Source organism: Vidua chalybeata, chromosome 4 (assembly GCF_026979565.1).
Source record: "Vidua chalybeata isolate OUT-0048 chromosome 4, bVidCha1 merged haplotype, whole genome shotgun sequence".
Lineage (NCBI taxonomy): Eukaryota > Metazoa > Chordata > Aves > Passeriformes > Viduidae > Vidua > Vidua chalybeata.
The window spans coordinates 14,358,878-14,380,078 of record NC_071533.1 but is presented as its reverse complement, the minus strand read 5'-3'; positions in this window follow the sequence as shown (position 1 = coordinate 14,380,078).

Below are 21,201 nucleotides of genomic sequence, written 5' to 3'. Positions count from 1 at the left end.
ATTTACCTGGCCTGGTGAAGGTTCTCTCCAAAGCTTCATTTCTTCTGTGAAGTCTGATCTGTTGTTTTTGGGTCTGTGCACTTTATGAGTAGCACACTTTCAGATGAAAATGAATAAACTAGTTACCTGAAAGGCATGGGGAAGTGCTGGAGCTTTCCTCTAGCCCTATTGGGAGATTGCACAGTACCTCCTTTTTATACCCAAGTCTTATCTAAATCCAGTCTCATTCACCTGACCCCTTCTTTTTAGGGGTCAGGTAAATTCCCCTTGTTAGGGAATAATTATCCACTTGTTCACTTTTCTACATGGCATGCAAAGTTCTTCTGGATGAAATGTGCTATGACTACAGGAGTACCTGTGCTGTCACTGAGTCACTTTTTGATTTCATACATTTTTACATGTCCTGTACCTCATCCAATTCAAGGTGAGGATAAACCTGGTTAGTCAGGGTGGGAAATACAGGATAGTTGGATGTCATGAACTTTTGTTCTGAAATTCAACTCCAGGGAGGACCTTTGCCAAACTTTGGCTGTACCTGGGCTTAAATTTACTGATCTGCCAAGAGTGTGTGAGGAAATACTATTAGAATTGAAAATGCACCAGTTCTGCTGTGTTAAATAGCCAAAGGGTCTCTCTGGAGTAAGTGGTAGAGATAGAAGGTGCCATCCTGGAGTCTCCACAGAGATTTTTGTACGGGCTTTCAAACCTAGAGTTCTAGGGCCTGTGTTCTTGTATCCCCACTTTCCATCCCTTGCCCTGTACTGGAGCAGGAGCACTTGCCATGGTAGTTCCAGAGTCATCGAGTCATCCCTTGCTGCTGCCAGGTGCAGATAATGTCCCCTGGAAAAGTTAACCTCATCTGCTCTCCCTCCTGACAGTTCTAACACACTGGGGTTGGGACAATTTTATCTGTTCAGGTGGCAAAAATTGCAAAGTATCTCAGAGGATTTTGCACTTGGACTTAAATTCCTTTATATTAACTGTGCCTGATAAAACAGCTCTGAAGGAAACGCTTCTCTTTGGCTGCTGGGAAAACTGAGCTGGAGGGCTGTGTGGAGCCATGCTGTGAGGCACTGGTGCCAGGAGCCTTTGACCAGCAGTGTTTAATTACTGAGTCATTCTGTGCACAGGGATAGATGGGTGGATGGGAGAGGGAAAAACCCCATCCTGCTGGAAACCGTAGCACTTTCTGAAGAATATTTAAAACATGCCATAGATAGGGGGGTGTGATATGTTAGATGGATTGTTAATACTCTAGGGGAAAAATATATAATCCCAAGACAAGGAACAATTTGAAATGTTCTTGGTACAGCACACTGTATGGCATGATCCACTTGTAATGAACAGTTTCCACGTTTATTAGTGGTTGGGTTGGTTTTTTTTTTTTTTTTTTTTTTTCATGGCAGTGGTGCTGATGTCTGGGTTGTCAGCGTTGGTTATGTGGGAAACGAGGTAAGAGTCTAAATAATACATGTTACTTGAGGGGCTCGAAACTAGAGCCATATCCTATGGCCTTCTAATTAAAACTCTTTATTTCCACAGATTTATTCTGTGGGCCTTACTAAATAGATCAGCCTTGGGTTTCTAATGGTGACTACTTGAGGAGGAATGTCGCCTTTGTTCCCCTGAATGGTGGGGAGCAGATTACCGGGCTGCCAATTTCCTGCTGCCTTTCAGAGCTGCAATTTGAGCCCTATTTGCTCCTGGCTCTTGCACAATTGGAAACAATGGGTGGCTTCTTTCAGGTTTCACTTCAGAGCTCTTAGAAACTGGGGAAGTGGCAAAAGCCCTACTTTACAGGTAATTAACAATAGATAATGTTTGCTCTGCGTTCTTCCCCTTTTTTTTTTTTTTTTTTTTTTTTTGGTTTTTTTTTTGGTTTTTTTTTTTTTTTTTTGTTTTTCTTAAGAGCTGATAAAAGTAGAAGTACACACAGAGCTCCCAATACAGAACCCGAAGGGGCAGTTTTGTGGATGCAGTCCCGGCTACAACCCCAGCAAGGTTATGGTGTGGGTCAAACCTCCAAGCAAAGGCAGGGAAAGCCACACCAGAAGAGCTGCTGGGCTGCCAGCAATACTGAGGGCCCTGTCCCAATCAGCCCACTGTGTGTGAGTGTTTGCTGATGTGAACCTGCCCTTTGATTTAGGGCCTTTTTTATTGTAGCCTCTATCTCCTTTATTAGGTGCACTTTTCTCGTACTTTGTTGACGTTTATGTAGGATAGTTAAATGTTTTCTTGGGGATATTCCATTGTAGGAAACCACCTGTCCTGTAAAGTTTATTTTAAATACAGAAGCTTGTTTTACCACATAAAGATAGAAGTGGCTGTTGTTTAATCTTATCTTGCTAATGGAGGGCTGTGGATGCCTACAAAGAGATGCTCTTGCAGTGTTATTAAAATTTATCAAAAAATTGTTTGGGGCAGATGGACAGTGTCTGAATTGGAATGCTCCTGCCTCTCTGTGTTAGAGGTGTTCTCCTTCCTTACCTCCCTGCCTGAAGACACATCACTGTAGGGGGCTACTGGAACTGCAGACGTGGATGCAGGGCTATGAACCAAAAATAGGATGTATCCAGCATCACCTGAAGAAATTCAGTCCCTGCACTCTGTGTGTTGCATTTGAACGTGTAACCAAAGTATTAAAAAACAAATGAAAACAAGCAGTACTGTATTTCATACCTGTGTTTCTGAGTTTCCCATGGGGATTGCAGAATTTCATTAGCTTTAACTGTGAGCATGACTTTTGCTTCTTGTTCTCACCACCTGCAAGGCTTAGACTCAGTAAAATACTACTATTTCTCTTCCTTCCTGTTGTAGATGCCCCTCTTACTTACTACCAGGACTTCAGTGATATCCTTTAGGCTGTAAATCTTACCACTGAAACCATCCCAGAAGGAGAGAAGATTGCAGAGTTACAACATTTTGGATGTATCTCTGCTCCAGAGTGGGAGCAGATGGAAGGATGCCCGTGCCCTCTGTTGCTCATTCTCGCTGAGCTCTGAAAAAGAGGAGGGAGAGAGTCTGAGCAGAGGCTTGGAGCCAAGCTGTAAAACTGCCTCACTGGTAGGTTTGTTAGGAGATTATGATTATTTCCCCCTTTCTCCAGTTCCTTGCAGATAATCTAGGAAGATAGAGGAGATCTGAATGAACAAGGTATGTGCCCACCACCCTTCCCACCTGTGAGTCTGCAACAGTGCTTCTGTGAGATGCCAACACAAAGGAGTTTTCTGGCTCTTCTGTGCTAATGGGCAATGCAATTGTGCAGTGCTCATGGACACTGCAGTGTAACATAGTAAAACAATAATGAAAATGTCCCCCATGACAGGAGCTGTGTGATGGATAATCCTTTCCTCCTCCTGCATTGTGGGCAGAGGGACATGTGGGGGTATTTGCACATACACTCAGTGTACACCAAAGGTTTTCCCCTCCTGCCTCTAAGGCCTCCCCAGCGCCCTTGGGCAGGCTGTTCTTTGTGTCAGCCCTGCTCCTATATGATGTTCTGCTGTGGAAAACGATGTCTCCCTCATGTTTTTCAGAGGATGCAAATTTGCCAAGACAAATGCTGGGGAGAGGAATGCCTGACAATTCTGTTTTGATTTTACCTAACCTTTACAATGCCCTCCCTGCAATGCCTCTCAGATAAGGAGGTGGTGTGCCAAAAAAAGAGAATGATTACAACTCCTGATGACCTCATCCCATCTCCCTGATTCAGACAAGGTGCTTTTTGATCAGTTACGAGACATGACATCAGAATTTTCAGTTTTGTGCCTGCAGCGACGGTCGGAAGCATCCCATGGAGCGAGCCCACTGGCTGGGTAGAAAGGGCAGCAGTGAGACAGGAAAAGTGTGACAACAGCCACAAAGCAGTGGAGGAGTTGGACAAGGTTGTACAGTAATACACCAGAGTCACAATGGAAAATGCTTTTTAAAATTCCCTACATCCTTATTCTGCCATCAGCTTGCATACAAAGCAGTCTCTCACAACAGGACTGCCACAGGCCATGGCAAGGGCTGGAGGCTAAAGGCTGTCAGGCTCAGCAAAACCTGGAGTTAAGCACTTCACCGAGTGAAGGAGCCAGATCTCACCAGGATATGGTGGAGGTGGCTCTGTCTCCATTGCCCTCCTGTGCTGGAAATGCAGGGATGGCCTATAAAGCCAGACCCCAGATGGAATTTCTCATCTAAGGAGTCTCAGCTTCAAGTTTCTGCTGAAGCCTCAGCTCAGTCCAGCCATCCAGAGGAGATGCTACCTGGCAAAGGAGAACAGGTGAAAGTACTGAGTCATCTGCAGTCATTTTCCTAACAAAAGGACTCAGTGCTGTCAGGTGGTCCATAGCCTAGGGGTTATATTCTTATCTAGACTTAGGCAAGAAACCCTTTGATTTACAACTGGATGTAAGGAATAGCGATTGCTTGCCTCATCTACACAGCAGATTACTGGCATATATTTCCCTTAGGTTACAAACCTAAAGGATACCACATCAGCAAGACACTGGCAGTGTGTGTTGTTGGCTAAGACAGTTAGAATGCAGAAAACACGGCAGACCAATGCTCCAGGGTCTGTACATTCAGGGTTAAGTGAAAAAAATCTGCCTGTAAAGCTCTGAGCAACTCAGCTAGTGGCAAACTCCTTTCTGCCCCTTGAGAGCACCTGGGATGCTCCACAGAATTAGAAGGCCCAGACTCCTCACAGCTGAGGAGACAGCCAGGACAAGAGCCTTTGGTTATATAGAGGGGTATAAAGCAGGCCTGCTCTTCTTGAGGCATGTCACAGTATGGTCTTGATCTCCTTCAGGCTTGCCCTAAGACCTGCAGCCTTAAACCCAAGGGTTTATGACAGGAGAGCTGTGCTGTTCTCCTCCATCCCTTCTGGAGCTCCAGTGGATTTGGTGAGTCTGTGCTAAGGGTATCAGCTAAAATTGGCCCATGATCTGTGATCAGGCTACTGGGACTTGGTAGGAGAATTACAGAATCTGCCCCCAGCAAAATGCTGGGTTTGAGTCGGCCAGAGAGACCAAATGGAGGTTCTTGCCAACTTAGTCTTTGTTGGGTGCCTAACTAGAGCTAAGCCTCCTGCAAGGACAGGGGCTTTGACTGCCTTTTGTGATACAAATGGGGTATGTTTAAAGCTCTGTTTGTGGCTGGGAGTGGGAAGCTGTTTGTTTGAGGGTATTAACTGTCTGGTAGCACTCCTGGCCCTCATTGAGGTGGCCCCAGGAGCAGGGTAGCTTGGAAATGCCACTTGCAATTAAACCCTGTATTTTAAAGTGCAGTTCTGCTGCTTGTTCACACTGAGAAGGGTTTCCTATCTTTCAGAGTCTTTTGGTCGCTGGCTACACTTAATAGGATGAGATTTATTTTTTTTTTCCCCCTTTCCCCCTTGAACCACAAAGCTGCCAAGCTATCCAAGAAAGAGGCTTGTAATTAATGCTAAGTGGAGTGGAAAGCAGGGTGGCTACTCAGTGTAGAGCATGCTGTGGCCTCAAAGAATGCCAGTGGAGCTCTGAAACAACTATGAGTCTCCAGGTTTTTAATCATGGTACGTGGGAGTAGGAGCTGCCCCCACTGCAGTGAATCTGTTTGGCTCCATTGTGGCTGGAATGTGAATATTGTACTGCTGGGCCACAGAAGTGTCCCTTTGGATGGGTGTCTCTTTTGGGGCACTCCAGAAAAGGCTGGATTTGCTTCTCTTTAAAAGCTTTGTCTAAGTTCCTGCAGGTTGTGACCTTGCAGTTTGGGGCTGTGATCTTCCTGGTGATAACCCCATCATCTCGCCTTAGCCTGTCCCTAAAGGGTCTGTTCCAGGGACACATTTTCTCAGCCATCCCCTCCTCCTTGCACACAGCTTTGTTGTTCAGTAAGTGGTTTCACTTTCTGAAGTGTTGACAGTGGCTGTTAAAGCAGCAGCTGCCTTAACCTGAGGCTCACCTGCTTTACATTTGGGATTTTTCCCCCTGCACCTTCAAGCTGTTTTCCCACTGGGTTTGATGAGCAAGTGGAATGCAGTTTCCATGTCTGCTATATGGGTTATATACCTCACCCTGGGCAGTAATAGGGCAAGGCTTTTTGCTCAGCTGTCAGAGAGGCAGGGAATGTAGTGGGCAAGTCCTTCGCCTGTGCTTTTCCAACCACTTCTGGGTGTCTAAAAAATCCTTAGAGAAAAATGCCTGTGACTGCCAAGAAACCCTTAGCTAAGAAAACTGAGACTAGATCAGTACTGAGTGGCAAAAAAAAAAAAGAAAGAAAAGGAGCAGAAGGAGTGACATTGGGGTTTCTTAACCCACTTTATAGTAGGTCCATTTCAGCTCTGTGGTTTTCCTTTTTGGCTTTGTATTCCCAAACTGCATTCTGCATTTCTGTGTCTGTTTGGTGAGACTATAGCAGAAACTCTGGTATCTTTGCACTGCCTGAGCTTGCAGAGCTGTAGAGAATAAATACCAGAGCAGTTGCCTTGGCCATTTGGTCACCTTGCTGTTGATAGTGGTTTTTTTTCTTTTCATTCTCTAATAAATAGGCTGTGGCAGACGACCTGCTGTGTAGGTTCTCAATTTAAACTTTTCCTTTGTGGTTTTTTTTTGGTGTTGTTTTTTTTTTTTTTTTCCCATTTAAAACAAAGCCCCTCAATTATCAAACTGTGTCCGACTTACTCAGAATTCCCGAGTCTTGCTTCCCTTTTGAAGGTGGTGGTACAGAAAGCCAATGTATGGAACATTTTTCTCCTCCAATGTCTGCGTGGATCTCCCCCCAAGCTGTATGTTGGTGTTTCCCAGCTGCCCGGGTTTCTCATGCAGATGAGCCCTGCAAAACGGTTTCCTTCTGCACCCTGTTAGGACAAAGGCTCAGTTGTTGTTTTCTGTTGATAAACTGGACATTTAACTGCTTCGTTTCCCCCCTACTACAGCAGAATTAGTCGGGGGCTATTTGCTCAGGCCCCAATCCCTGGGATTGCTGGGACAATTGCTCAAGAGGTTCCAATTTAGAAACCAATGAGTGTCAAGCTGAGCCTCTGAACTAAACTTTCTTTGAGATGAGCCAGAGTGACCTGCAGCGAGCTCTAAAGAAGAGTGCAATGACCCCCCTCTCCTTCCCTTCCCGAAAGGAAAAATATTTCCCAGACCACTGGGAACCCTCCTGACTTCCTCTCCTGTGAATTCTGGATTAGTGTGATTTGCATGCTTAAAGTTAATTCACTGGTGAACGGAGGAGGTGTCTGGGTGCTTGAATAGATTCAGCTCCTCGCCGCTGAGTGCCAAAGGCCTCTGGTGTGAACCACAGAGCGAGGGAAAGTGAGGACATGGAGGACAACTGCAGGGCTGAGGGAAGGGAGGAGGGATTGTACCATTTTTACTGAAGTGTTTGCAATTCTGCCCTCCCACAGGCCATGGCAACTGGACTGAATATAATCTGGCCCTTTTATTTTCTTGCTTTCATTCAAGGGAGGCCATATAACAAGTGGGGAAAGAGAGGAAAGGGGGAAATGTATGAAGTATGCATAATAAAGGTGATGCTGCTGGAAATGCCATTTGCAGCTTAAAAAAGCAACCAAAACTCAGTGTACTGGATGGGTGGGGAACTTGAGTCCACTGTGTCCCTGGGAGGCTTCTTCTTTAAGCCATCTTTAAAAACAAAACAAACAAAAAAAGCCCCGTCTGGTCATCCACAGACCTCGCTCCCTGATAAGAGCCATCTCTCATGACCAAATTAAAGCATGGGCTCCATCTTGCAGCTTGCACTTGATAAGATGCGTTTATCCGCCTGTTAGGAAAGTTCCCGTTTCCAATTTTTTGGTGCCTGAGAAAGCTGCTTTAAAATTGATGGGGGAGAGAAAGAAAAAAAATTAAGAAGTTTGAATCATTGCACAGAGTCACTGGCCCCGCTGAGGGGGCCTTTTCTCTCCTCTGAAGAACAGGCCACGCACAAAGCCAGATGGTTCCCGTCTGCTGGCTTTATTCAATGCACTTCCTCCTACAGACGGGAGCCCTTTTGCCCTCCTTCCACCCCCCTCTTTCAAGCATCCACCACTGGGCCTTTCTGTTCTGTGGCTGGAAATAATCTTTTATTGCCCAGTTGTTCGGAAGTGACCTTTTGCCCTTGATTAGATAGCACCAGGCTCTATCGCCGGATTGCTTTTGAGCTGGCAGTTGCTTTTTTGTGTCCGCTGATCCGGTGTCAGGGAGAACAATGCAAGGCTTTGCAAAATTTTAGTCCAGCTAAGGCTCCATGTGGGATGGCGGGGGTAGGGAGGGATGGTGTTGGATAAAGTGGCCTCGCGGACCATGATTAATTATATGAAAACATTTCCTTTAATAAACTGAAAAACAAATCGTGTTTTGCTTTGGGTTTTATATTCATCTCGCGCACTGATGCAAACCGCTGTGTGCTCCTTTCCAAGCCCTTGGATCCCTGTTGGATGCAAAGGGGAAAAACTGCTCCTTGCTCCTCTCCTACGGTGTTTTTGTACCTGGCTGCTCAGGCAGGTGAGCTGAAACCTGCCCCCAAAGCCGCCAGCTGGTCTCGAGCTCAGTGTTTTACTCATGGGGTGCATGGAGGAGTTATTTCAGGGAAAGGCTCTCAGGCCCTGGAGGAAATAACTGATCCTTCTCCAAAAAGCAGGTCTGATAGCTTTAGAAAGGAGGATCTTAGTTACCTGTAGACAAAAAAGTCAGTATTTAAGGAAAGTAATGGAAATTCTGTAAAAGGTAGTAAAAGAGGAAAAGAAAATTATTTCTTGAGAAATTTTAACCCCAAAACCAAAACTGAGTGTGCATTGCACCTCACTTGGAACAGGGATAATATGCTCCTGTATTATTTTCTATTATCATTTTCTATTGAACTAAAAATACACTGCATTTGGGGGGTGGGTGTCTCTTTCCTAAATAAATGGACCTTGAGCTTTAGCCTAAAACCAAATCAAACAAAGCCCAAACCTGCCTTTCCCCTCCCCATCCAGCTTGATCTGGACTGACTTAGAAATAGCAGGAGAGAAGTTGGTGGCCTGTGGGTTATTCAATAATCTGTTAGTTAAAATCAAGAAAGCTGTTTTTTGGGTATTTTTTGCCTTAGGTTTTCAGTGTTCAAGACAGAGCTAAGTCTTAGGCAGTCTGGCAAAATAAAAAAAAAAAAAGTCCTGTAGAAGTTAAAGGAGAAAGATCCTTGTTCTACATGGATTTTATTCTTTGTGTTTGGGTCTGGTGGGTCTATTTTGTCTAGTTTTTTGTTTTTTGTTTGTTTTGTTTGTTTGGTTTTTTTACCCTGATTGGATTCTGTTGCTACCCAATTTTGGAGGAATTTTCTCCAGGGAATAATTTGTTGGTTGCCACAATCCTTTTGTTACTGCTGTGCACTACACTGCTTCCTTGAATAGTAACCTTAAAAAAAATATATGCGTCAGCTCTCTTGGCCTCACAGATTCATCAGCAGCTTTTAATTCTGTCAAGGCCACCCCTTCATCTGGCAAATCAAACAAATGTCTGTGGTGTGAATTGGACACGTTCTGTGTCATGAAGGCGGCTTGGGAGCTCTGTTCCCTGCCTTCCTGGGCTCCAGCTGCTGGAATCCTGGGCCCAGTGAGGACTGGTGTCCAGCCAAGTGGCCACCACAGCAGGTACCTTCACCTGGGTTCTCCTGGCTCTCAGAGCAATCTGTTCCACAAGCCTGTTGGTTTCACCACTGTTAAATGTCACAGGACTTCTCTGTGAGGAAGAATTTACTTATGATTCTTAATTAATTCCATGCATTTTTTTTCCTCATGCCCCTATCTTATCCACTGAAGTGTTATCTTTGGACAGTAAGAAACACTGAAATATTTGTATAGATTCAGCTGCACTGCTTGGAAGATTTGTCAGGTGGTAACTTGAGGGCACCTGAGAGACACAGGCTGTATCAACTGTAGCTCTCCAGGCTACAAGATCTCTTCAATTTACACAGGCTGTGTTAATTGAACCCATATCTGTCCCCATACCTGTTGGTTGTAATCACAGCAATGACTGCTGCTCTGTCTTCTCCCCCGTGCCAAAGTTATTGCTGTGATAAGCAATTTACATCTTAAAATATTTTAGGTTGGAAGGAGCCTCAAAGCACTATTTCCAGCCTAATTTGTTTTTATATAGGTTTTAATTTGTGCAAGTTAAGGATACTTTTTTTTTTTTTTTTTTAAATGAGAATTGATGAAGAACAGCTATAGGAAAATTCATACTAGCAAATTTATTTTAATTCTTTCCACTTGCCAAATTTCTCATGTGGGTTCAGTGATGGTAGTATGATAGCTGCTCAGTCAGGTTTGAAAGAACTCTGTGATAGAAGAAACCTCAGAGTAACTCATGATTCTTTATCAAGCGGAAAAAACATGAGCCAGTCTGAGGCAAAGCAGCAGATCTGGTTTTTGGTGTAGGAACCCACGTGTGATGTGTGTGTGTGTTTGTAACAGGGGTCTATTTCCACTTGCTGATGTCAGTGCTGCTGTTAATGAGCTGCCCACAGCCCTCAGAAATGTTGATTTCAGATTTCCACACCTCTTTGCCCTCAGACTGCACCTGGTGGGGTGCTATGCTGGGCTGCAGAACGGGGCTTTTAGGCTTAAATGGACCTCAGCGACTCTGGCTGGGCTGCTGTAGGGCAGAGACAGGGAAAAAAAAGCATCATCTTTTCCATTCTCTTTTTTTTGGGGGGCTTCAGGTCAAGGCTATGAGCTACTCCTCCTTCTTGGTCAGAGAGGGAACCCAGGAGATTTCTTATCCTCTAAGATGCTACAAAGTCTGAGACCACTCACAATGCATGATAGGACAAGAGGGAATGGTTGTAAACTGAAAGAGGGTGGATTTAGACTGGACACAAGGAAGAAATTTTCCTCTGTGAGGGTGGTGAGGCCCTGACACAGGGTGCCCAGAGAAGCTGTGGATGCCTCAGCTGTGGCAGTGTTCAAGGCCAGGTTGGATGGGGCTCTGAGCAACCTGGGGTAGTGGAAGGTGTCCCTGCCCATGGCAGAGGGTTGCAATTACATGTTCTGTTCCTTTCCAAACCAAGCCATTCTGTGATTCTATGAAAAGTCATCCCATGTCTAGCCTAGGGTGACTTTAACTTGAAGCAATACACCTGCTATTATGCAGCTCAGATGACATGGGGACGGAGCTAACTGGGAAGATCAGGGGAAGAGTGCATTGAATTATTTAATCTCTACAGTGCTTGAATACATTTTTCCTTCCTAGACTGTTTGAGTTCCTGCCCCCCCCCTTTTTTTTTTTATACTTATAGAGGTTGAATGTCAGAGCTGGTCTTTGCTTGCTCATGTTTTCTCTTGAATTATCTTTTGAAAGTTTTTTTGTGCCATGTTAGATTTGCCTAAATAAATTACCTTGGAAAGCTAACAAAGCATTAAGACACTGAAAAACTGGGCTGCATACAGAAGAGATTTTAGATACTTAAAGTAAATTCAGGAGTTTCAGGATAGGCATGCATGTGGTGGGCGATGGGAAATGAGTTAATTTTCTATATTCCTAACTTGTTCCTTTCTTCTCCAGCACTGTTTGCCTGGGAAAACAATGATTGCCTTTCAGCCTTTTCTTCCCTTTCAAAGAACGGAGATTTAGTCAATGGGACTATTTACATGCAAAACGTGAAGCATATGCATAAGTGCTTGCAGGACTGCGGCCTTTCATTGTCGCTAAAGCAGCACTGCTTTCCGGTGGCAGATGAACTTGTCATTTTAAAATTCGTAATAAACAAAATTAAGTCATTGCAGGCAGGTAATTAGGCTTCAGAAAAATAAATAAGCTTTAAGGAGTTTAATAAATGTTTTCCTCAACTCCCCAACTGAGGAAAATGAGGCACTGTCCTTTGGATTAATATAAAAGTGCATAAATAGACATATTGAAATAAAATGCGTGATGATGGGAAGTGGGGTAAAACCGCTCCTGGTTGTGTTGAAAGCAAAACTTGAATAAGATGCTGAGAGAATTGGGTTTTCTCTACTTAGTTTATAATTAGCTTTGACTTATTTTCCTGCCTGTACTGGGGGACCTGCAGTTACCTCAGAGCTCTGCTGACCACAGGTTCGCTGATTGTGTAGTCTGCTGTGTAAAGCAACAACAAAAGCTCGACAACCAAAATTTCCAGCCACACTGTTGTCATTCAGCTTGATAGCTTTTTCTTCTTTGGGTAGATTACCCAAAGCACTCTATTTCTGTCTAATTTGGTGACCTCAGAACACAACGGATAAGGAAATTTGCTTATCAAGATATATGGTGGAAATAGCTGTAAGTGTGAGAATATGTTGCAATGCTTATGCTCTTTTTAAGGCTCCTTGAGGTGAGAAAAGCTTTGCTGAGAACTATTTTCCGTGTAATCTTCACGTTGTAAGTATCCTACTTGAATTGTACTGGGATCTAATTCCAAAAATTCATGTTTTCCTTGGGTGTTCAGCCAGGATTTTCAGTGTGTAAATATTCAAGCCTGAGGTAGTCTGTAAAAATCCCTGGCTTCCTAGAGAGCCTCTCTGCCTCGCTCAGCTCCCATCCTCATGGTAATAACCAAAACCATTTCACATAAAGCTGAGGGATCACGGTGCTCCTTACTACAAGCAGGGGCTCTATGTCCTATTCTTCTTGTACAGGCACTGAACACTTTTTGAAAGCTAAACAAATAATAACCCTATCAAAATAAACCAATTTAAAATGGTAGCAAATAAAAGAGGAATACAATCATGTGCTCCTTCACTTGACTAATGTTTCTATGTGCTTCAGTCCTCAGTCTTATTGCCTTTATGAGATTTACATAAATTAGTCATCACATTTTATCATTTTCCTTTTACATATGTATGGCTGTTAGACGTGTGTGAAAAAATGTCATGAGTATCAGAAGTCTATTTGCATTAGAATTTCCAGTGGAAATGTCAAGTATGACCTTTCCCTTGTCCGGGTGGCTAATCCCATTTGAAATTCCTGCCGTGCTCCTAGGGAGGGTCACTGTGCTTGTGAATTCAAGCACAGCACCTGCCGTAGCCTCTGCTCCTCCTCTTCCTCCCCAAGCTCAGATGACGGAGCTGGCAGCCCGCAGAGCCGGCTGATGCTCAGCCTGGCTGCAGTTCACTGCGATCTCTACTCCCCAGTTATGGGGATAAAATGCCTTGTTACGGGTTTGTTTTTTTTTTTTTCCCCCTTTGTCTGCACATTGTTTTTGGAGGGTTTAAAGAACATAAAGGAAAGACGCGGCAGACAGATTAATGGTGACTTTTGAAATACAGGAATGGTGATCTGGAAATTTTAGGGCAGAAAAATTTTTTGTCATGTTAAGAGAAAAAAAGGCAAGAATAAAGATATATGGAGGTTCATAATGATAAGAGATGCACCTTTCATAGTGAGGGAGTTGAAGCCTTCCCTTGTGGTTGTCAATCAATCTAGAGGCTGTAAGCAGGTGCAAATATATTGGCAGGATATCCACATGTAATAAACTAAGCCTCACTTTGCCACTATGTTGGTGTGTTGACAATTTCCCATTACGGGAAGTGCTTTTTGATATTCAGAGCAAATCTGCTCTTGGGTTATAATGTGTATTTCTGTCACAGTGACTTTTTAATCCCATTGTATTCTGAGGGGATTGGAAGTAAAATTTCCTGCAGTCTACAGGAAAATAACTTTTATAACCTTGCTTATCTCCAATTACATTTTATTATTTTTTAGATGTTAGTTTATTTAAATATTTACTTTGGGAAATAACCATCAGAGATTAAGTTCTTGGTTCCTGTAGTCATGTATTGTCTGTCTATTGCTCCTTTCTGAACCAGCCCTCAGTCAAATAATTTTCTATCACACTGAAGCTGTATTGGCAAAACAAGAAGCACTGGTGCCTTCGTAATCAGTTCCTGACATTAGAGATAGCATGGTGAGTTCCTGGGCCTCCTTTATCTTCTATAAAGTTTGATTAAAGCACAAACCCGAGATAGTGGGAATGCCAAACTTGCTCCTGATTCTGCTGCCAGACTGCCCCACGAGCTGTAGCAAGCAACCCATTTATAATCCCTAAACTTTATGCCCCTCTATGAATCGACAGTAATTCCCCGTAATGTGTGGAGCAGGCTTGGTGAATGGAGATTCTTAGGGGGGGAAAATTACCTTTGCAGATAAAATTCAACAGTAGCTTGTGTAATACTGCTGGGAACTTGTGCAGCCCACTCCTGCTCCTGGTTTGGACCTCCTGGCCGGGGTGGGGACCTGGTGCCCATGGGATGCTGAGAGCTGCTGAGATTCCACAGGGAGCCTACCTGCTCCCATGACTCACGGACAGCTTTCCATGCATGGCTTACATGGCACTGCTGTGTGTAAAACCACCACGCTTCAATTACTGCGTGACAGCAGGATGGTCACTCTGGGTGACCAAACCGGCCACCACACCAGCTCAGCTATTCCCTTTCCAGACTAAGAGGATCCCCTTCCTGCAGCACCTGATTGAAATAGGTCCCATCACCTTTATTGTTCCCAAAGTCTGAGCATTTGTCTTACAGCAAGTGTTTTGGTGGGTGATCTGCACTTTGATACAGCATAACCTTCAGTGCTTTTCCTGAGGAAGTGACTGTACTGACAAATGAAGCATGTTTATCTGCTGAATAGAAAAAAATACAAGTAAGAAACGTATTTGACCAGGAGGTGACTCAGTATGTGACAGGTGGGATGCTGGTTACATATTTTCCTTAAGGAGTGGTAAAAGATGACAGGAACAAATCTGTCATGTCCTCCCAGGGTGTGTACGTGGGCAATGTGAACCAATATATTACAAACACGGACATCGTGGTGGGTGGTTTTAAACTCAGTGCTCCGAAATCACTGGGGGCTAAAGCCAAGGTTTTTAAGCGACCTCCAGCCCTAATGCACTTGGCTAAACACTCCCCTTAGGTTCCAGTAATGGCTAGATGTCTAAGCAAGCACAGTCAGGACTGAGTCCAGTGAGAGCAGGGCAGCTTCCTTTGCGAAAAAAAGTCTTGTTTCATCATGTTCTGTGTGTGTGTTTATCTGAAAACAGAACATATTCTTGAAATGACTAGTTATTGTCTGCTAACAGTTTCTGAGTCAAGAGTGCTGCTTGCCTCTCTAGGGAGCAGCAGGGCCTGCTGCCAGCACAGCACCTGGAGGGAAGTCTGAGAAGGCTGTGGACATGGCAATTCCCCTTCTGCCTCTCTGAAAGTCTGGATGTGATACATCTGCAATTTGTGCCATCAGCTAGACAGGCCAGCACACACCATAGCTGAGTGTACTGGGCAAACACCAGCTCATTAAAACTGTAGGAAACACATTTTTTTTTAAAAGCAGGAATCTTTGTATATCACTGTTAGTTTGTCAGGCCTTTCTGTGGAACAGAGGAGAAAGGAATTCTTAAAGGCTTGAAAACTGAGCTTACCCTTCACAGCCAGCAGTGGGATGCAGTCCCATTCTCTTTGCTTTGGACTCTCATAACCACCACTGGTACCCCACACTGCTCCTTCAGGAGGGATCTGACATGGATGAAAGGACAGGGATGATTACTGTAATGCCCTGAGCCTCTTGGCCAACATCTTTTTACTACCTGGTCATTCCTATGAGCTCTTATGAGTATTCCCCATGTTGGACAGATGGCTCCAACCAACTGATCTCATGGGAAGTGTTCTCACATCCTCAAATCTTCCCGTAAGCCTCGCTTTTCCTTTAACACAGAGCCTGCTTCCTTAAATAGGAAGTTGCACTTAGAAGCGCAACCTCCTGTGAAGATTTAGGAGCCTCTCCAGGTGGCTGTATCTCTTCCAGGCACTGTGCTGATACAAACAGGCTGGGATTCTGATGTTGTGGAGACCTTACAAGGTAGTGGCCAGAGCCTCTGTAATAAAACCCTTCTGCTTATTATTGGCTTCCTGCAGTTTTCACATGCTACAATACAGGAGAAAACAGCCCTTCTCCAACAACACCGTTTCCAGTGGCTTCACCCACTTGCAATGAAAATTCAAGTCAGACCGGAAATATTCTTTAATGCTGTGTTAGTAACAAACACTTCACGATATATCAGTTAAATGGCATGGGTGTGACATGATGTGATTGTACTCAGGAAAGCAGAAAACAAATAGGGTCATAAACAATTTTTATAGTGCTGGGAGTGGGAAGAGAGAATTTAACATTCTAAGGCATAATATTACATTTGAGCTATGGATCTGTCCCCCTCCCCCTTACTCCAGTCTCGTGAGATTGCTGTACCATAGATCAGCACTGTAAACCAGCAATCGTCTGAATGGTTAGGTAAAATACTAAATACACCAGGTAGGGAATTTTCTCTTGGTACATGAGTGGCATAATTTACCTCCTTTATTTATTTATTTATTTTTAAATATGGTCTTTCTGAGGAAATAAGGGAACTAGAAAAAAGGGGTTTGCTGTTGCACCCTGGCTGAGGAACACATATCACCAATGTCACTGGTAATCTCTGAGATCTGACCTGTACCAACACAGCATGAGTGGAATTCAGGTGTAGTCCATTGCCTTCCTGGCTCACTTGGATAAACAGGAGCTAATTAATTGTCTTGCTGGCTTGTGAGGTCACTCTCAATCAAGGGAAAAACTCCCTAGTTCTGACCTCGTAAAGGTTTAAGTCCTAATCTGTTAATTCCGTCTGCAAGATACTTCTCCATGTGTTCAGAATTTAGGTCTAAAGTTGCCCCAACACACAAATATTTGACAAATGCTGCTAAGTACTAGATAAAATAAATAATAAGTTGCATGACAAGTAGGGCTTTTTTTTTTTTTTTTAGATTTCTCTATTTTATATTACTGTGATTTCAAACATATGTGGTTAAGCTTATCAGATTTCTAAAAATGAATGTTCTATAAAAATCACACTGGGCCCCTCAGCTGTGTTTTCCTCTATTATTTATAGACAAATTGAAAACAAATGGTCTTCTCTCTTTCAAAAACAAAAAAGCACAATGAAATGGAAGCAGCTGTCAGAATGTGCTATTCTTCCCAAAGTCATCTGCAGCACAAACTAAATCGGAGATTATTTCCTTTAATCTGAAGTGCGTTGCCATTTAATGGTGGTTTTGGTGGCAATTCCGATGGAAGCTGAAGGGAAAAGTGTCAAGACTGTCGCAATGGGAGAGAGCTCAAAGGTCCTTTTTGGGCCATGCCACACATGTGCAGTGCTGTACTGTTGGAAGGGGTGTGAAGGAGACTCCTTGGGCGTTAGAAAGCAAGATACACAAATTTAATGGGTGGATAGTCTGGAGCCAGATTCATGCCTCATAAAGGGGACCTATACCCCACAAAACATCTGGAAAAGGATTTCCCAGAGCTCAGAGGAGACACAAGTGCAGTTAATGCACTGGAGTACAGCATTCCCTCTAGCTGCCTGTGCTTTTAAGAGGATGCTGAAAAATGGGAGAGTGCAGAAAGCTTGTGAGCTGGTTTAAAGGCTTGTGTTTTGCATGGCAAGAAGGCAATTAACAATTCCATGTATTTAGCTTATCACAAAGAAAGGCTGGGGAGTGAGTTGATTACAGCACATTAAACACCTTTTGGAGAGGAAATATGTACTAAAGGGCTCCACAATTTAGCTGGCTAAGTCACAAGACTGAACTTGAAACCAGAAAACTCAGAGCACAGGTATGTATCTTTAGCAGGTATGTTTAATAACCGCTATAATAAACCACCAAAGAAAGTGATAAATTCCCCAGCTCCTGATTTATTCAGGTCAGGGCTGCAGCCCTACTTGGTAGCGGTGCTTAAACCAAACATGAGCTGCTGGGATGAGCAGAGAGGTAACCATGATTAAATGACCTCTTGTACAGGAGTGTGAGTGCAGTCCATTTCAATAGTAGATGGCAGCCTGAACCTGCTGTGAAAATCACCTCACAGGACAGGGCCACAGAGCAAAAATCATCCTTAGAAATAATTCTACATGGCACTGGCAAGTGTTACATAACTCCTCGCTGGATCACAAGGCTACTGTAGTTCTTCCGGTTTTAGGTCCTGTTGGAGAAGGTCCAGCTTGAGCTTTTACTTCTACCCTGACTTCAAACTCAGACACTCAAACTTCTATTAGCAAACAAAACCATCTTTTTTTTCTTTTATTAGAAAAGAAAACTGCTGATTTTTACTATAGTTACCTTCTATGAAATAAGTGCACAAACTTCTATAAAACAAGCATCCTTATAAAACCTCTGGTACCAGATGAACTAATCTGCTCGAGTTACCCGAGTGTGTCTATTTGCCTCCAGACAATCTTCTCTGTGAGCCTGCTAAGAACGGTGACTGCATGGAACCGAGCAAAAGGTGGTAGAATAAAGTTTACGATGGGAGGGGCAAGAAATCAAGATGATGAATGAATGCTTTGATAGTGTGGAACGTCGTTAAATTTCTGAAAGCTGAAGCAAGGGCAACAGGAAAAAAAAAAGAGATCCACCCTATAATCTTTGATTTTAAAATAACCCAGGGTGTGTTGCTTGCAAGGTGTCTCTATTTCTGAATTTTAGAGCCTTCAAGGACCGAAAGCTTCTGCTGATCTGATTGCATTTTGTGTGCCCCATAGTGTCCAGCTTCATCTCCACAGGGCACCACACTTAATCAATTCAAGTCCAAGTAGCTCTATGAAAGCCTGGACTAGGAAGAACTCTGACATCCTCTTACATTGTCATTAATTAAAAAAAAAAACCAACTTACTTTTGGTGGCCATTGAGTGTTTTTTCAGCAGCAGAGAATCTGTTGCTCTCCACTGATCTAACAACCAAACTCTGAGTGGGACATCCCCCAGTGGCATCAGGTCAGCTGCATTTTCACAGTGTCTTAGTGAAAATGTGGTGGTGTCCCCTGGTTGCTTCTCCTTTCCATACAGTGCTGAACAGAACAGGATTATGGCCTTAAAATCAAAATCTTCAGCTTCTCAACAACATGCAGTGTGTGATAAAAGTTGCTCATATATTGTAACAAGCATATGTGATAATATATTACTTGTTATTTTAGAGACAGGAACTTGAGTGAGGGTGATGAAGCAAGCTAATTAATGCTTTGGAATTGGTATATGTAATCATGTTACTTGGAAAACATTCAGCATGCTCTGAAACATTGTCCAGGGTTACTATCAGGGACAAGCTTGTGGCCAAAAGGAGCTGTTGTACTGATAATGTATGGCAAATCCTTACAAGAAAAAGGAATCCAAATTAGAACTAGTTAGAAACTGAAATATCTTATCTAGATAAGGTGCTTTGCCACCCCTTCTATTTTATTTTTGGATCTTTCTGGCAAAACCACACAGTTAATGGCCATGACTGAAGAAAAATATCCATTAGCACAGCGCTACTGTGTGGTATGTGTTCTGTAGCCATTACTTTCAGAAATCACTTCGTTTAGGGCACTTCCTTGTGACTTTTCTCTCAAACACACCCTATTAACAATGCACTTTGTCTCCAACTGTATTGCAGATGATGATAAACAGATGGATCTCGGTCACTGGATGAATATGAGAAAGCTGCTGGAGCACGGTATGGTTCGTATTCCCATCCAGCTGCCTCGGGTTCTGTCCTCTTGAAACCCTGCTGAATAGTGAAGGCTTCTAATTAGGGTGAGGCTGAGGGTCTTTTTATGGCCATATATCACTTTCTTTGGCAGGGCTTCCACGGACTCACAAGAGGGGAAAATGCACGATGCTGTCAAAACAGCGTCTTCTTCAGAGTGACCTGAAGAAAAATGGCTCTTTGAGGCAGGGTGGGGAAGGGGAAAGAGGAAAGAAAGATGGTGAAAATCTTTGGCATCTCCCTTAAAGCAGCTCCTGGTGTGCAGATGGGTTTGAAATGATGCTGCGAGTCACTGAGGACACAAGCCAGTATCACAGGCTGCAGCACAGCATGCACATGTGCGACCATTAAGCAGTGACCTCTGGATGCTTGAATTGGCTTTCAGATCTTTTAAGATTTTAATGAGTTTTTTTAAGGATAACTTGAAGGAGGTTGTTTTCATGTTAAAGTTCCCTTTCGTCGCAGTAAGGTCGAATGCAGCACATAGTGCCACTGTGCCATTTTATCTGTGTCAAGTTAAGTGGTATGAGGTGATTTTAAGTGCACAGAAATCTGTAGGAAGTACACTTCTATGTGGCTGATGCCTTGAGAGGCTGGAATGGAGCCCTGGCACTGCCTAGATGTGCCAAAAGCACCCATCAGCTTCTTGGAGATATGTATTTGTCCCAGTTTTTAGAAAGTGGTGGCCATAGCGAACAAAGTGGGTATTGAAATAATAGAAATCTGAGTCAGTGGCTGCACTCGGCAGATTCTTTACCCACTTTCTGTCTGAAGGGCTGAGCCCACCTCACTGCAAAGGTGACGAGGGGACGCAGAGGTGACACAGCGTTTTCCCCCTCACGCCTCCCCTCTGAGGGCACGGCTGTGGAGGTGGCCCGTGCAGGCGCTGAGGGCACGGAGGGCGATGGTGCCGGGCCTTGGCGCCATCTCCACCTCGGTGGGCGCTGCCTCAGGTGCGCCCTCACGGCGCCCGCCCGCCCCAGGGCTCTGAGGGGCGGCAGGAGGCGGCGGCGGCGTTCCCGCCACTCGGCTCCCTCACGGGCCCGCGCAGCCTGGGGCGACCCGCGGAGGGCCTGGCGGTGCTGAGCCCGCTGTGAAAATGGCTGTGAATTGGGCGTTTTCCAGCAGCCTTCTTCGCCGGGACCACACCGGGAGGCGTGAAAAGCCCGGTTGCATCTTTGTCTGTCTTGCCCTTTCGGGGTCATGGTGCCTAGCCATGCTCAGGGCTGAGGTGATGTGCGGAGCACCCCCAGTTGTCTCTGTGGGGAGAATAGCGCCCCAGACTTCACTTATGTATTTCCAGATGGGCCAGAAAGCTTGGTCACTGTTTTGCCGCAGGTTAATAAGGTTTTATACCTGTGCCGAGACAGCCTCCCATGGAAAGGGGAGAGCCTGCCCCAGGGCTGCTGAAGCTTTGCTTATCCTCAGAGAAGTTGCCCCGCTGGGTTGTTTCCGCTCCCTGCCGAGCTGATAACCCGCACCTCCCCGAGAGCAAACAAACCCTGCCGTTCCCCAAAGGTTGGGACACATCCTGCAATCCAGCCTGGAACGGGGTCGCTCAGCTGCCAGCGAGTGACCCACTTTTCCAGCTGCTGCCAAGTGCGCTCAGCCTTGAGGCAGCCCCCGGGGCTTCGAGCTGTGGCACTCCCTCCCAAAAAGTGGTGATGTGTGAAGAAAAAATAAGA